Source organism: Nicotiana tabacum, chromosome 17 (genome assembly GCF_000715075.1).
Source record: "Nicotiana tabacum cultivar K326 chromosome 17, ASM71507v2, whole genome shotgun sequence".
NCBI lineage: Eukaryota > Viridiplantae > Streptophyta > Magnoliopsida > Solanales > Solanaceae > Nicotiana > Nicotiana tabacum.
The window spans coordinates 144113115-144131768 of NC_134096.1; the positions used below are offsets into that span (position 1 = coordinate 144113115).

General features: G+C 39.5%; 1 pseudogene; it reads right to left on the reverse strand.

The window, feature by feature from the left end:
* The window catches only part of LOC142172153 (putative Peroxidase 48), a 122146-nt pseudogene extending 119129 nt beyond the window's left edge, over positions 1-3017 (reverse strand).
* Between the last annotated feature and the right edge of the window lie 15637 nt (positions 3018-18654).

Genomic DNA, 18654 nt, shown 5'->3' on the forward strand with positions numbered 1-18654 from the left:
AATTATTACTTATGCTGTTTTAAATTGTATTGTTATGAGATGTTATTGGTTATTTGTGTAGAGTATGACCTTGGTACAAGCTCGTCACTACTTTCAATATAAGTTAGGTTTGTTACTTATTGAGTACATGGGGTCGGTTGTACTCATACTATACTTCTGCACCTTGTGTGCAGATTTTTGATGCTGATGTTGTTGTGTATGGCGGGAGCTATCATTGAATATGTACCTGCAATCCAGTCACAACTGCATCTTGTTCATGGTAGCTTTAGAATATTTAATCTTTTCATGTATATTTCAAACATATGATCTATTTTTATTTCACGTCAGCCTTGTAAATTCTTATCTTAGAAGCTCATGATTTGTACTACCAGTCCTTGGGGAGTGTATTAGAGTCAGTTAAATATTAATTGAATTGGATTGTTGCTATTTGGCTTACCTAGCGGGTGAGGTTAGGTACCATCACGGCTAGTTGGATTTTGGGTCGTGTCACAAACGGATAAGAAATACTATATAGAATGCCAGGTATCAGTGGAAGGATAACCTCGCGAATATTCGAACTGCCAGCGAAATAACGCACGATTATGCCGAGGTCATTCGGCAAAATCAGAATAATGTGTACACTGCTGAGGGTCGAGTGGCACGAACCATAGATACATCTATTATACTGTCGAGGCATTCGGCCCGCTCCACAAGAAAGGAAGGAAATTACCGAATTAAGATACACGTGCTTACAATACCGTACATGAGCACCAAGTATAACCTTTCCCGTTTCTCAAATAACTTGCCAACAACTGAAGGTGATAAGGCTTGGCCTAATATATACGTATATTAGTAAATAAATTTCAATTATAAATTCAATTAATTAAGCTAGCAGAATGAGTTCAAATAATTTAAATGTTACATGATAAAGTCCTAAGTATACCCGGACATAAACATGCTTTAGTTACGTACGGACTCTCGTCACCTTGTGCGCACGTAGCACCCACAATTAGTAGCACATAACAATTACATCACCTAGGGGGTAGTTTCCCCCTCACAAGGTTAGACATGAGACTTACCTTGCTCCGAAGTTCCATAACCGGGCTCTAATGCCTCTCTAACTCTTCCATTCAAAGCCAAACGATCCGAAATTAGTCAAACAATGTGCAAATCAATCAAAATATACTCCAATGCTTATAATTAATCAACTGATAACAATTTCCAACTCCGCTCAAAAAGTTAATAAAGTCAACCCTCGAGCCCACATGCCCGGATTCCAAACATATTTGAAGATAAACTTTACCCATAATTCCACGAACTCAAATATATGATTTATTGCTAATTCCATGTCCAATTTCATGGTAAAAATCCAAAAATACCAATTTCTAGGTTTCTTTCAAAATCTCACAATTTCTACTAATTTTCATGTTTAAATCTTTGTAGAATCCATGTAGTTAGCTAACAATATGCGAGAATTACTTACCTTGCAATAGATGATGAAAATATCCCCTTGAAGCTCTCCAAAAATCGCTCCAACCTAGTGAAAATGAAAGAAAATGACCAAATCCCATATAAAACCAAGTATGCCCAGGTCCGTTATTCTACACGATCACGGGAGCATCTTCGCAATCGTGAAGACTTAAAGTCACTGCTTCCAAAATTCCTCTTCGCGCTCCCGTTAACTACGCCGCGTTCACGATGCCTATGTCGCGTTCACGATGCCTACGCCACATTCACGATGCCTATGCCGCGTTCGCGATGCCTCCGGGTCCTAATGCTTCACGTTCGCGGTCACACAGCCGCGTTCGCGAAGGCTTAACACCTCCATGCCCCCAACTCCCCTTCTTCCTTTGCGTTTGCGACCTCCACATCGCGTTTGCACAGGCTGACTCAGGTTCTCTTCCGCATTCGTGGCCCCTATGTCGCGTTCGCGAAGAACAAAAATCCAGCAGTCCAAAATCCTTCTTCGCGAATGCGTGAAACCCTTCGCATTCGCGAAGAACAAAACTAGACACCAGCACCAACAACTGCAAATCGCCCAAACTTGGTTCGAAACCATCCAGAAACACACCCGAGGTCCCCAGGACCCCGTCCAATTACACCAACCAGTCCCAAACATATGACAAAGACCTGATCGATGCCTCAAATCACACCAAACAACATCGAAACTACGAATCGACAATCAGAACCTTTATTTAAACTTTCTAACATTCAAACTTCGACAACGCATCCGATTCATACTTAAACAATCCGGATTGATGCCAAACTTTACACACAAGTAATAAATCATGATACAAATCTATTCAAAGGCTCGAAACCCCAAATGGACATCGATAACACCAAAATTCACCTCAAATCAAACTTTAGAAATTCTTAAACTTTCAAAATGCCAACTTTCCATAATAAGTGCCGAAATGCTTCCGGACCACCCGATACTCAATCCGAATATGTTCTAAGTCTAAAATCATCATACGAACCTATTGGAACCTTCAAATCCCGATTTCGAAGTCGTTTCCTCAAAAGTCAAACCTTAGTCAACTCTTCCAACGTAAAGCTTCCGAAATGAGATTTTTCCATCCGAATCAACTCCGAACTTGCCGAAATTCAGTTCAGACTACGCGTACAAGTCATAATACATGAAGCAAAACTACTCAGGGGCTCAAACTGCCGAACGATGAGCTAGAGGTCAAACCGATCGATCGAGTCGTTACAGTAACAAAGAGAGACTTGGTGGTCTTAGAGGCCGATTCAGTGTCACTAGTGATAACAATAATGGAATTGCTCCTGGCTCCATTTTGGACGGATGATCTGGTCAAATCATCAAGCATGGTGTAAATTGAATTTAACGGATGCTCCTCCAACATGACAATTTTTAGGTAATCAATGCTTGAGTCACGAACCAGCCTCTCAAGCAATTCATTAGCCGCACACTGCAGCTTCCTAAAGTCATGCTTAAGATTTTGGTACAAAACATTATGACTAACGGGTGAGCCATGGAGTGGTTGTTCAACAACTTTCTTGTTCAGAGTCCTATCCATGGTTATGCTTAGAAGTAGTAGCAGTTTCAGTTTGTTTTGTTTTATGCAGGGTTAGCAGACGAGGAATATATAGAGGGAGTTATAATACAGCTATTCCACTTTCCAATATAACTTAAAGACTCTTTGTGGAGACCCTATTCAGCCATTATACTTCCCATTAGCCTCTTCCACTCTCCATGCAACCATTACACTCCTCCATGCAACTATTACACTCCTCCATGACTACAATTCATTTTAAACATGTCTTTATCCAACCATTCAAATTACATCCATCTTCCTGCCAATATTATTTTCATTCATTTGTGTGAATACCTAATTTTTGTACTATTTTAACACCTCCTAAAGTCATTAGTGTTTTGTTGCTTTAATTATATTTCCCAATTTTTGTGTCTTTGATTGCATATTTCCTATCATAAAAATACCAAAAAAATAGTTCTTTCTTTATTTGTGCATTTTAGGAATTAACTAACTATTAAATTGGTGAATTAATCTAGTTAATTGATCATTTGAATAAGTTACTTAATTAATTTATTTGTTTGTATAAATTTAGTTTAATAAGTAGGATTAAGAAAGAAATTGGGCCAAATTTGAAAGAGAAAGTGGACAAAAGTGCAAGATAAGGGGCTGCCTTTGAAAGGGTCCGGAACGACGTAGTTTTGCCTCAAAACTACATCGTTTCATTAAGTGACCCAAGATCAAATCTCACCCATTGATCACCCCTTGATCTAATGGTCCATATTTGATCTCTCAAGAGGTATTTAAAGCCTCAAAAATCTGAAAAATTCCCTCATTTCCCCCATAACTCTTTCTCTCTTCTCTCTCTCTCCTCTCTTTTCTCTCTGCCGCTCTGCCGCCGCCGCCGGAAATCAGCCATCGGCTGCGGACCACCTCCAAACACCTCCAAATTAACACCATATAATCTCCACAACCTCCTCTTCCCATATCTCCAAACCAATTCCTTCAAAAAAACCCTCAAACTCCTTGAATTTTAGATCTAAGAAACTTTAGCCGCCACTTTTTGGTCCAAATTCTTGAAGCTCCGGCCAACACCACCCTACAACACATACATGAATGGATAGAGCTCCACGAGACCTATCTTTTCCTACCCATTTCACCCCCAAAATCCCCGTTGCCGCCGGCCCGCTCCTCGCCGCTGCCACGGCTCCACCGCCTCACCACTGCCAAAATACCCCGAACCCCCATTTTAGCTATTTTTCGACTCAAAGACACTCGTTTCTTTTGGCGAGATGCTGAAACGCATTTCGTTCTAGCATCTACCCGAAAGAAACATGCGTTATGGAGTCGGGTAGTCGCCTTTTAGCATCTCCGGCGTCTTTTCGTGGCTCGAACGGCTTCAAGCATACTTGTTAGGTATAATCATCATCTCTTTAATTAATTTCTGATTTTTTTTTAGTAGATTAGTTTCTGATTTTTTTATTATTATTTATTTTTCTGTTTTGGTTATTTCTTGTTAATTAGAGTTTCAAGTTAGGTTTATTTAATTAGCTATCTCTATTTAGTATAGTAGTTTGTTAGATTCGTTATTGATTTAAACATGATATTTAGTGTATTAGTTAAATCGTTCACTTAGTTAGTCGATTATTTAGTTGTTGTTAGTCATCGTCCGATTGTTAACGATGCTCGTTCTATTTTGAGCATTAGTTTGTGAATTTAGTTGTTTGTTTAGTAATTAGTTTGCACAAATCGAATTCATTCCCATCAAGTTGGTTTTAATACTTAGTTCAATTACGTTTTTAGTCTTGTCTATGCTTTGTCAGTTCATAGTTGTCCAAGTTTGATTTGTTTGAGCAAGTAGTTTGTTGTTGATGGTTAAAATCTGAAGTTTAGTTTATTTTATCACAAAATAGGGTAATAGTAGCCTACTTTTACTAGTAGGGTGGCTGAAAGGATATTTTTTCTCCTTGTTTCTGACACAACAGATTTTCAGGTTGTCCTTTCACCTTTGGGACAGACCTTGAACAGTGTTTAGCACATAAAGGTAGTCTTTTGGACAAATTTTTGGTGAAGCAAAATCTGTCCAAAAAATCTAACTTTATTTGCCTATTGAAAGGGCTGTTTTTCTCCTATAAAAGGGATTCTCTTACACTTAGAATGTAGAGGCCTACTCACTGAAAAGGGGGACACTCTATTACACACTCTATCTTATACTGAGACACATCTTGGAGAGTTGCTTAAAGACATATATCTTTGAGAAAAATCAGCAGCTTAATACATATAACAAGCTGAAATTTTAGAGTTTGTGAGGATTATTTGAGTGCAAAAACCTCGAGAAAAATAGAAAGATCCCTTAGGCAATTTGTGAAGTTGATAGCTACCAGTTTCAAGCATCTTTGTTGAGTTTTCTGGGTTGTCTTAACACTTGAGTTGCTGTTGTTTCTACTGTATTTGTTGCTGAATTTTTTGTTGCTGCACTGCTGTATTTTATTATTCCACAAACCAGGTAACTTTCAAATTCTTATATTGCAGATTCTTGATGATAATAAGAAGGATTTGATCCCGGTTTGGTTGATGGAACATATTAGATCTGATTTTGTTTCAAGATGAATGATTATTAGTGTTATCATCATGTAAATCTGTTAAAAATTAGTTAAATTATCATTTTGTTCTTTATATATGTGATTGAAATTGCATTCTGTTAAGATTACTTAGTTTAAGGAAAAGATAAAAGACCCCACTTTTAACCATGTTTGCTTAGTTTGGGCTCTTTTCCGTGAGTTACTTTCATGGTTCATGTATAATTATCTAAGAAAGACTTCTAGCTTCAAATGTTTTGATGCTTTGAATTATAGTCAACATAATGTTATACTTAATATAGTTCTTCTCTTTAGCATTGAAGTATTACCGTTTTTTGTAGTTTTTATATTTAGTCGTGGTTTTTATGTTGTTAATGAGTGTAGTTTGATTAGTGCCATGATTGGTGTAGATGAGTAGAAATATTATGTTAGTCCTTAAGAAATAGTTGGTTAAGAAGATAAAAGATAATAATTAGCATGTAAGTTTCTTTTATGGAAAAAATAATAATTTTTAGTTTGGACATCAATGTAAGAAGCAATTTGGGCTTAGAAGAATACTTGTTATTTTGTGTTGTCTTGGTCATCGAGTCTCTTAAGCAACATGGGCCAATTAAGCTAAAATTTGTAGGCCCAATGACAATAGAAAGCAAGATGGGCATTTTCTTTAAATCCAATAAATTGTCTTTTGTTAAATAAAATAAGTGGCCCAATACCATGAAAGCTTAACATAAGCTTACCCAGGTTTAATGTCTTGCATTAGTGAAAATTGTTTTTAATAATAATATTTTTTTTTCAGTCGAACAAGTAATAAATAAAAAAGAAGCGCTTTTTAATTAATTTAAGCGATAGGCAATTTTAGGCACGTTTGAGATGTAGACCATGTGTTCATACACGGTCCTTGGTCGATTTTATTTTTAATAAAGTAGTCATGTGTGCATTCCCGCTCCTTGACTTTTCAATATTAATTGTATTTAAACCATGTGTACCGACACGTTCTTTGTTTTAATACATATAATCAAATAAGGACTTTGTGTGCTTGCACGCTCCTAGGCCAAAATTATTAATTATTAAGCAGCACTAGACAATAGTAACTTAAGGCAAATAATACACACTTTATCCAAAAATAATTCAAGCCAAATTTTAGTCAATAAAAGCGACCGTGCTAGAACCACGGGATTCGGGGAATGCCTTATACCTTCTCCCCGGTTAACAGAATTCCTTACCCGGACTTTATTTTCGCAGACCAATAATAATAGAGTCAAATCTTCCTTTGATTAAGGATTCAAATAAAAGGTGACTTGGAACACCAACAAAATCAATTCCAAGTGGCGACTCTGTAAATAAAATAATCCCTACTCAATTTTGTCACTTTAATTGGAAAAACCCTTTAATCCACACAATATTATTTTGCGGGTAGAAAAAGGGGTGTGACAGCTCTGGCGACTCTGCTGGGGACATTAAGAATTCGAGCATGTATATTGACTTTATTTGGCTTTATTAATTTTTGTATATATTGTGATGTATTTGGGCCTAATCTGTTACTTGTCCACTTTATACTCTTTTGATATTGTTGAACTGTACATATAAATTGTATCCTCTCTCGCACCCCTCTGAGTCGTCTTATAGTTAGTTATGTTATGTTTGCCTACCAGCATTACAAAATTTCTGTCTTGAGATAAAGCCAGTTAGCCTACCAGCTTCTGGTAAAGAATTTAGTCACACATGCTTAGGCGAGAGAGTCGTTAGCTAGCCAGTGTTGTTCTACTACTGGTGACGCTTGACGCTCCTCGGCTTGGGTTGTCCGCTCGAGTAAGCCAGTCTAGACACCTTCTCCATCAGGATTTAAACCTAGAAGAATATACCTCATGCCGGATATCCCTAGTAGGTTCGCTTTATTTGCATCACGTGCATTTGACTTAGCGAAACTCGGCACAGAAGCCGGGTCCGTATAAGACAGGTATCCTCTTTGAGACCATAACGTTCACTTATGTGCGACTTGTTACTTTATTTGGGAGGCTTACATGTCGACCGACTTTAGGGTGGATTAGTTAAATAAGCAGAGAAAAATAAAAAAAAATAAAAACATGCTCCCGATTTTTATACAAATGTTCGTTCTTTTTAAAATAAAAAATAAAAAAAAAGCCCAAAGTGATTTGGTGCGTTTGGTGTCCATGATTAATTTTTCATAAAGAGAGAAAATATAGTTAGTTTCATTGGAAATTTTATCACCGAACTACGCGGGTCTGATTCTCATCGGATGTGAGATACTTAGGCAAACCTCATTGGTTCCGGCCCTCAATTTTCAAAAAATCCAAAAAAAATATTTTTCTTTAATTCCTTCTTTAGAAGTCTTTCTTTGATACGTCAAATCCAAAATTCCAAAAAACTATTTTCTTCTTTTTAAAAAAAGGTCTTTCTCCCAAAATTCAAAAAACAAAAAATCAAAATCCAAAAAACTATTTTTTGTCTTTTTAAATTTTTTTTTTTTTTTTTAAAAAAAGTATTTCTTTCGAAGATTCCAAAAAAAAATCTATCTTTAGAAGTTTTCTTTCAACAAAAAAAAAACAAAATTCCAAAAAAACAAAATCCGAAATATTTTTCCTTGCTAGCAGCTTTTATGGGATTAATTGTATATGACTAAAAAAAAAGTTAGTTTATTTTACTTTATTCCCGATTTTTCCTGAACTACGTAACGATCTGATTCATGCGGTGGCATGATATGTAGGCAACCCCCAAAAGGTTCAATCGAAATATTTCTCAATAATTCCAAAATAAAGGGAAGAAGATAAAAAAGAGTAAAAAAAAAAAGAGAAGAAGAAGAAGAAGAAGAAGAAGAAGAAGAAAAGAGAAGAAAGAGAGAAAATAATATGCAGCAACCTTATAAGCCGGAATGAAACATGAAGCCTTCCAAAAGCATGTTAGAAGTGTTGATATTGTTAGGATCATGGCATATTATGTATGATTCATATCTGTAAAATGCTTAACCCTAACACGTTTGTTGTCTCTTATCTAGTAAGTTTAAGGTGGTTGGTTTGTGGTGAAACTGGCAACACATCATTACTTTACCTGATCTAAGAAGAAGGTCGCAATGGCTAACAATGATGAAATCGAGGTGGTTAGTGACGACCCTCAGGGTCAAACAGTTGAGCAAGAGTCGGAGGAAGTAAGAAGATTGAAACGACAACTGTCTGACGTGTATCAGGCTTGGGTCTCCGGTCAGCCTCCGCCTCAGGGTCCCTCAGAGGGAACTTACACCGTACCCCAGGATACTCAACCACCGCTCCCCACAACGAGTGATCATATTTTGCCTCCGGGGTATGTGCCAAATTACAATTTCCCTGCCGCACCTGGTACTTCCAATGTATGACCTCCTACCGCACCGGTTAGGAACACCCCTCTCGTTATGTCTGGCGTGCCAGTGTATACAATCCCGCCACCAAATCCTATGACGAGACCAAACATCGAGCCATTATATCGTGCTTATGATGGCCAGTGCTACTCTCCAGATATGGCTTTTAAGGTTTCGACTCCACACAATCAGACCCTACAGTATGAGTCACCTACAGAAAATGAGAAGGCTCTCAAGACAGGAGAGCCAGATGAGATGGTCAGGAAAATGAAAAGTCTTGAGCAGAACATAAAGAACATACAAGGACTAGGTGGTCACAAAAGTGTCTCATTCAGTAATTTATGCTTGTTTCCTCACATCCATTTTCCACCAGGGTTCAAGACCCCAAAATTTGAAAAATATGATGGACACGGTGACCCTATCGCCCACTTGAAAAAGTACTGCAGCCAGCTGAGGGGCGCGAGAGGAAAAGAAGAGTTGTTGATGGCTTATTTCGGGGAGAGCCTTGTGGGGGTAGCCTCTAAATGGTTCATTGACCAAGATGTCTCTCACTAGCATATTTGGGATGACATGGCCCAAGCCTTCATCAAACAATTTCAGTACAACATTGACATTGCGTCAGATCGCAATTCCCTGTCCAATATGAAGAAAAGGCTGACTGAAAGCTTCAGGGAGTATGCCGTTAGATGGAGAGAGCAAGCATCTAGAGTTAAGCCACCCATGTATGACAATGAGTTAATCATTGTCTTCCTTCAGGCTCAGGATCTTGATTATTTTCAAAATATGATGTCCGCAATGGGCAGACCTTTTGCTGACGCAATCAAGATAGGAGAAATGATCGAGAATGGCCTCAATACTGGCCGAATTATAAGTCAAGTAGCTCTCAAAGCAGCCACCCAAGAAATCCAGAATAGGCCGGACAACCTTGTTAATCAAAAGAAGAAAGATGAGGAGGCCATGATGGCATCACGGGCAAAAAGAGGCCAAAGGGGAACATCTCAACCCCCGGATCCATGATACTCAGTTGCTCCACAGTATGCAACATTCAATGCTCAGTCTTATGCCAAGCCATCCAATCGCCAACATATGCAAGCCCCGGCTTTAACATACTTTCGTCCTCGTCCAAAACAAGAGTGTGAAAGGGAACATAAGCAGAGGGACAATTTCACGCCAATCGTAGAATCCTACATAAGTTTGTTTGAAAGGCTAAAATGTTGTGGCATGATTGAGCCTCTTCAAGGGTATGTTCCTGATCCATATGCAAAAGGTTTTGACCCTAATGTACGATGCATGTACCATTCTAATGTCCAGGGGTATAGCATTGAGGATTGTCGGGCTTTGAAAAAGGAAATAGAAATGATGATTCAAGAAGGAATGATCATGGTTCAAGATAATGGCATCCTAAACGTCATGACCAAGCACGCACTGTTCATATGATTTACAATGATAAAGAATATGGGTACGGTTTGGTGAAAAATGTCAAGAACCTGTCCGCTGAATGTAAGGCAATCAAAATTGTTGAAGGTCTTGTTTGATGCTGATGCGCAAATTCGTAGCTAAGATATTTGAGCTTGATAATTGGAAAGACACTCCCCACCTTGCCGGGAAGGAGTCTTGGTAATTTATTTTGTCATAATTTCTATCATCCGTATTATTTCGAGGTTGTGATCCAAATGTTGTTTGATTGTCCTGTTATCAAACCTCTCTATCCTTTAATCAATAAAATGCAACTTTTCGCTTTGTATCATTTTAATCCACTATGTATGGTTCTTTTGCATATATAGTTCTTTTCATGCTAATTTTAGTGACATGACATGCATGCGAAGTTTTCGGCTAGATTTTAGAAAGTCTGTCTAATCTTGAATTGAATCGAGAAAAAATACTCGAAGGATAAATAAGAAGTTGAAGAACTTTGATGATAAGCCTGTGTCACATGGAACCAATATAGTCATATCCGTAGAGATTAAAGATGTTTATCTCAAACCTATCATGAATACCGGCTTAAGGATAATTAAAAGTTTTGAAGCCTAATCGGAGTAATCAATGAAAGTCTCTTTGGCCACGACCTGCCATAATCTAATCATATCAGGGAAGATGACCCAAATCTCCAAAGAAGGTGCATTCCAGGGAATTTAAAATAGATTAGTTGGTACTGAAATGTATCATTTCACATCAAGGCAAAGACCAATAAAATATGGCTCCAATTTGTGAAAGATCATTTGTTGCGAATAAGATATTGACTACGGAGCTGTACAACTGGCAAAACCAAGAAGACATTCATGTCTATCAATGCCGAACCTGAGAATAGATAGTATGTTTGGCATTCTTGAGGCGGGAGGCCATTTTTCTGCTACCTAAATACTTATACCCTTCGTCACCCCTTTTGAGCCTGTTTTATTTTTCTTTGACCCCCCTCTTTTGGAATCAACTATAGAGTCAAAGTTCAAAAAAATAAAATAAAAAATAAAAAAAAATACATGCCACCAGAAAATAGGAGCTAGGTCAATTTGTTGTTTAAAAAAAAGAGAAGAGAAGAAAAGGAAAGGAGAAAAGAAAAATAAAAAAATGAAAAGAAAAAAAAGACAACAAAGAAATCTTTCGTGTTTGTTTGAACTACGTTTGACTTGATTCCTTTAAAGGATACGTAGGCAGCTCTATACTAGGGTTCAGTCCAACCAAATCAAAAATAAAAATTCCCCAGTATCTGAAACTGGGGCGGGAATTTTTTTTATTTATTTATTATTTTTTATTTTATTTTTTTATTTATGTTTTTATGAAGAGTCGATTCCAAGAGTTGTAAGTATACAACCCTATCATCTTGAGTCTATTTTGAGCCTTCATACAACCCTTTCTTTTTAACCCTATCCAAAATCCATACAAATAAAGACCTCCCAATTAATCTCTGAGAATGCCAAGCGAAGCACGTAATAAGCAACAGTTGTCACACGACATAGAACAATGTCAAGTTGCTCACACAAGAATGCAAAAAAAAATAAAACAAATAAAAAAATGAGAGAGTCTTACTAGTGAAAACCCTCATGGGCACTGTAAGGTGATGGTAAGTAGAGATAAATAAATGAGAGAGATCGGCTGGTGAAAACCTTCCGGGGCACTACCAGTCGAAGGTGAGCTATGATTTTATGCAAATGATTAGCACAAAGAGGCCAACTTCAAAGACGAAAGGGAACAACAAGTAGAAAGGGTAGATTGGCTGGATAGATTTGGCCGCTCAATCCAAAATGCATGTCATGATCATTAAAGCTTTACTACAATATTCAAAAGAGCCCATTCTATGTTTCTCTCCTCGTAAAGTGTCATTTTTCAGTTAAATACTATTCTTTCTCATTTTCACATCGCGTCATTTTATTCATTTGCATTATTATTTTGAGTCAGTTTTTATAAAAACAAAAGAGAAATGATTTCAAAATCTGTTACCAGCTTTCTAACTATACAAAACGAATTCTATCCTAGCACATCAAATAGGACATATCCAGAAGGCAACATGCATAATAAGTTGTTGAGATTAAACGATATCTAAGGTTTCATGCAGACGAAAGTTCCAAAGAGAAAACTTTGCTGGTCTATTTGCTTAGAAACCAACAAAGAAAGGGACACAAAATTGGTCACCATTCCCCGTAAATGCAAAACAAATGATGTAAGGCATACACGGTATTGACAAAGGCACAAATCCAACTCTGATTTCCTCTAATAAGCCGAACAAAGTGTTTTGAAGAAATCGAAAAGGTCACTAAGTAAGACTTGCTTCATGGGCAAAACGGATAGCACCACAGACACAAACTGATATCGGGTGCAAGATAATCAAGTTTGATTTTTAAAGGAAAAAACCTCCAAAGTGAAGACTTGCTTTATAGACAAGGTTCAACATCACCTTAGACATTCGGGTACGAAAATAGTCGAGGGCAATGATGGAAAACCAAGATTTCCAAAAAGCAATACAGAGTATCCGAGCAACTCGGTATCGCGCTGAAAGAATCAGTTCTTTTTCAGCAAGGTGGCCGCAAATTCAAACTACTCAGGGGATCAAGGCCACAAACCGACCACCACTGTTAAACTCACAAATCTTTCCTTGTTTGAAGCAGGAAACAAAGTAGCGTAGGAATGAAGTTCTCAAAGTACGAATGTACCAAATGTAAGTTCTTCAAAGACTCTACTTCTGCTTTCTAGGCATGCCCATAATTACTTCATCAACCATTGCATTTTCCAGCATAAGGTACATCAGTCCTTAGTTGAGGTCCCATTTTGATATAGGGCACACCACACCCTAGTCGCATGTTCAGTATAGGGTACACCAATTCCTAGATGTATTTTCCAACCTAAGGTACACTAATCCTTAGTGAGGTTCCACTTTAATACAAGGTATCCTATCCCTGGTTACTTTCTCTCTAAGTGATACAATGCGCCATCCCTTGGTTATATTCTCTCAGCGATAAAGGGTGCCAATCCCTGGCTATATTCTCTCTAAGTAATACAGGGTGCCAACTCCTGGTTACATTCTTTCTCACTGATACAGGGTGCCAACCCTTGATTATATTCCTCCTTAGTGATACAGGGCGCCAACTCCTGGTTACATTCTTTGTTAGTGATACAGGGTGCCAACCCCTGGTTATATTCGTTCTCAGTGATACAGGGCACCAACCCCTGGTTAAATTCCCTACAAGTCTTTCAACCTCACTCGTAGGAGACGCACTTCCTAGTTTGGGCGCCAAACCTTGATTATATTCCCCTTTAGTGATATAGGGCGCCAACCCCTGCTTACATTCTTTGTTAGTGATACGGGGTGCCAACCCATGGTTACATTCTTTCTCAGTGATACAGGGCGCCAACCCCTTGTTACATTCCCTCCAAGTCTTTCAACCTCACTCGTAGGAGATGCACTTCCTAGTTTGGGCGCCAACCCTTGATTATATTCCCCATTAGTGATACAGGGCGCCAACCCCTGGTTACATTCTTTGTTAGTGGTACAGGGCGCCAACCCCTGGTTACATTCATTCTCAGTGATACAGGGCGCCAACCCCTGGTTACATTCCCTCCAAGTCTTTCAACCTCACTCGTAGGAGACGCACTTCCTAGTTTGGGCGCCAAACCTTGATTATATTCCCTTTTAGTGATACAGGGCGCCAACCCCTGGTTACATTCTTTGTTAGTGATACGGGGTGCCAACCCTTGGTTACATTCATTCTCAGTGATACAGGGCGCCAACCCCTGGTTACATTCCCTCCAAGTCTTTCAACCTCACTCGTAGGAGACGCACTTCCTAGTTTGGGCGCCAACCCTTGATTATATTCCCCCTTAGTGATACAGGGCGCCAACCCCTGGTTACATTCTTTGTTAGTGATACAGGGCGCCAACCCCTGGTTACATTCATTCTCAGTGACACAGGGTGCCAACCCCTGGTTACATTCCCTCCAAGTCTTTCAACCTCACTCGTAGGAGACGCACTTCCTAGTTTGGGCGCCAACCCTTGATTATATTCCCCCTTAGTGATACAGGGCGCCAACCCCTGGTTACATTCTTTGCTAGTGATACAGGGCGCCAACCCCTAGTTACATTCATTCTAGTTTGGGCACCAACCCTTGATTATGTTCCTCCTTAGTGATACAGGGAGCCAACCCCTTGTTACATTCTTTGTTAGTGATACAGGGCGCCAACCCCTGGTTACATTCCCTCCAAGTCTTTCAACCTCACTCGTAGGAGACGCACTTCCTAGTTTGGGCGCCAACCCTTGATTATATTCCCCCTTAGTGATATAGGGCGCCAACCCCTGGTTACATTCTTTGTTAGTGATACAGGGCGCCAACCCCTGGTTACATTCATTCTCAGTAACACAGGGCGCCAACCCCTGGTTACATTCCCTCCAAGTGGTTCAACCTCACTCGTAGGAGACGCACTTCCTAGTTTGGGCACCAACCCTTGATTATATTCCCCCTTAGTGATACAGGGCGCCAACCCAAGGTTACATTCTTTGTTAGTGATACAGGGTTCCAACCCCTGGTTACATTCATTCTCAGTGACACAGGGCGCCAACCCCTGGTTACATTCCCTTCAAGTCTTTCAACCTCACTCGTAGGAGACGCACTTCCTAGTTTGGACGCCAACCCTTGATTATATTCCCCCTTAGTGATACAGGGCGCCAACCCCTGGTTACATTCTTTGTTAGTGATACAGGGCGCTAACCCCTGGTTACATTCATTCTCATTGGCACAGGGCGCCAACCCCTGGTTACATTCCCTCCAAGTCTTTCAACCTCACTCGTAGGAGACGCACTTCCTAGTTTGGGCGCCAACCCTTGATTATATTCCCCCTTAGTGATGCAGGGCGTCAACCCCTGGTTATATTCTTTGTTAGTGATATAGGGCGCCAATCCTTGGTTACATTCATTCTCAGTGATACAGGGCGCCAACCCCTGGTTACATTCTCTCCAAGTCTTTCAACCTCACTCGTAGGAGACACACTTCTTAGTTTGGGTGCCAACCCTTGATTATATTCCCCCTTAGTGATACAGGGCGCCAACCCCTGGTTACATTCTTCGTTAGTGATACGGGGCGCCAACCCCTGGTTACATTCATTCTCAGTGATACAGGGAGCCAACCCTTGGTTACATTCCCTCCAAGTCTTTCAACCTCACTCGTAGGAGACGCACTTCCTAGTTTGGGCGCCAAACCTTGATTATATTCCCCCTTAGTGATACAGGGCACCAACCCCTGGTTATATTCTTTGTTAGTGATACAGGGCTCCAACCCCTAGTTACATTCGTTCTTAGTGATACATGGCGCCGACCCCTGGTTACATTCCCTCCAAGTCTTTCAACCTCACTCGTAGGAGATGCACTTCCTAGTTTGGGCGCCAACCCTTGATTATATCCCCCCTTATTGATACAGGGCGCCAACTCCTGGTTATATTCTTTCTTGGTGATACAGGGCGCCAACCCCTAGTTACATTCTTTCTCAGTGATACAGGGCGCCAACCCCTGGTTACATTCCCTCCAAGTCTTTCAACCTCACTCATAGGAGATGCAGTTCCTAGCTTGAGTCATTCCAATAGGAGACACACTTCCTAATATGAACCATTAATCCTAGGAGATGCACTTCCTAGTCCGAGTCTTTCAACCTCACTCGTAGGAGACATACTTCCTAGCGTGAGTCAACCGTATTCATTTTAATAGGAGATGCACTCCCTAATATGAGTCATTATTCCAAGGAGATGCAATTCCTAGTTCGAGTCCTTCAATCTCACAGCCATTCCAATGATACCCATGGGACACGCACCTCCTAAGTCCAAGTTATATCAATTTTATACCTAAGATAAGAACATCCTTTTCGGAGCCTTTAGTTTCATTTTTGGATCTTTCAAATAAAATAAATTGACCTGCAGTTTTACCCAATAACTCGCAAAATTTTCTCAGTGCCAAACTGGGGCAAGACTTGTTGGTATATTTGGTTGAGGTCCCGAGGGCCTCGGGTGAGTTTCGGATGGTTAACGGATCAAAAATTGAACTACAACAGCTGCTGCAATTTCCTTATGCTGGAAATTTCTTCTGCTAGATTCGAGCCACGATCGAGTCCAGGGTCGAGGGCCACGATCGAAGGCAGGGTCGAGGATCAGGATCGAAGCCACGATCGAGCACAGGGTCGAGGGTCACGATCGAAGACCAGGGTCGAAGACATGATCGAAGGCCAGGGTCGAAGACATAATCGAAGGCCAGGGTCGACAACCATAATCGAGGCCCAAGATCAAGACCCAAGATCGAGGCAGAACCGAGGTTGTCTGGGCAGTATTATAAAATAGGAACTTCGTCCCATTCGCCATTTTTGTCAAATTGGAGCTTGAGGAGAGGCGACTTTTGATAGATTTTCAAGGAAAACTTGAGGTAAGTCCCTTGTGATCATTTCTACTCCATAATATTGAATTATCATCGAATAATCCGACTAGATTACATGATTTTGAGGTGTAAATCGGAGATTGGAACTTAGAAATTTGAAATAAGATATGTAGATTTGAGGGTTGAGTTGAGGTCGAATTTTGGTAAAGTTGGTATGGGTAGACTCGTGGTTGAATGGGCTTTTGGATTTTATAACTTTTGTCGGGTTCCGAGATGTGGGCCCCACGGGCAATTTTTGAGCTAAAATTCGGATTATTATGGAAAATTATATTTTTCATAGGGAATTAATTCTAATAAATTTTATTGATTGAAACGAATTATTTGTGACTAGATTCGAGGCTTTCAGAGGCCGATTTGCGAGGCAAAGGCATAGCAGAGTAAAGAATTTCACACTCTGAGGTAAGTAACAGTTTTAAATCTGGTCTTGAGGGTATGAAACCACAGAATTTTGTGTCATGTGAATATTTTGGTGGTGACGCACATGCTAGGTGACGGGCGTATGGGCGTGTATCGAGGGGATTGTGACTTGGTCCGTCCTGTGAAACTGTAAAGTTGAATAATTTGTTGTTAGCTATATGCTCTCTATATGTTAAAACAATTTGACTATAAATCATATTAGAAATCATGCTGAGGCTATGTGATAATACTATTGGGACCCACCGAGGTCGCGTACTTGTTGAATTATTTGCTAATTGTTGTCTTGTACTCAGTCATGATTTTTCTTGCATATTATACCTCAGTCTTTTCTGGATATTTGTTGATACACTATGTTATCTTTGTTTGGGCTAATCTTTGTGATTTCTGAGAGCCTGAGAGACTAGAGAGGTTGAGGATTGAGTAAGGCCGAGGGCCTGTCGGTGAGGTTAGGATATTATGACACGTGAGTTGTCTGTGCATGTGATGACCCAAAATATCATCTTTAAAGTTAATAATTAATTCTATATTCTAAGACCTTGAAAATTACTATTTATCATTACTCGACTTGCGTGCACAGTCCGTAAAATTTTTCGGAAAGTTTTTATGTGAAAAATGGATTAAAATATGAATTAGAGCTTTAAAACTCAACCGAGTTGACTTTGGTCAACATTTTGAGCAAACGGACTCGGATCAATGTTTTGATAGTTTCGGTAGGTCCGTATCGTGATTTGGGACTTGGGCGTATGCCCAGAATCAAATTCTGAGGTCCCTAGCCCGAGATATGGAATTTTGATGAAACATTAAAAGTTTAAGTTCAAATATTGACCGGATGTCGAATTATGTGTAAACGACCCCGGAATAGAATTTTGATGATTCCAACAGCTCCGTATGGTGATTTTAGACTTAGTAGCGTAATCAAAATTTTATTTGGAAGTCCGTAGTGAAATTAGGCTTGAAATGGCTAAAATAGGAATTTAAAGTTTGGAAGTTTGACCGGGGAGTTGACTTTTTGATATCGGGGTCGGAATCTAGTTCCGAAAATTTTCATAGCTCCGTTATATCATTTATGACTTGTGTGCAAAATTTGAGGTCAATCGGACTTGATTTGATAGGTTTCGACATCGAATGTAGAAGTTGGAAATTCTAAGTTTCATTAAGCTTGAATTGGAGCATGATTCGTGATTTTAGCATTGTTTGATGTGATCTGAGGTTTCAAATAAGTTCGTATGATATTTTAGGACTTGTTGGTGTATTTGGTTGAGGTCCCAAGGGCCTCGTGTGAGTTTCAGATGATTAACGGATCAAAAATGAGACTTAAACAGCTGCTGCAAATTTTCCTCTACTCAGTAATCGAGCCCAGAAGTCGAGCCCAAAAATCGAAGGCCAGAAGTCGAGCCTAGAAATCAAGCCTAGAAATCGAGCTGAGGATCGAAGGCA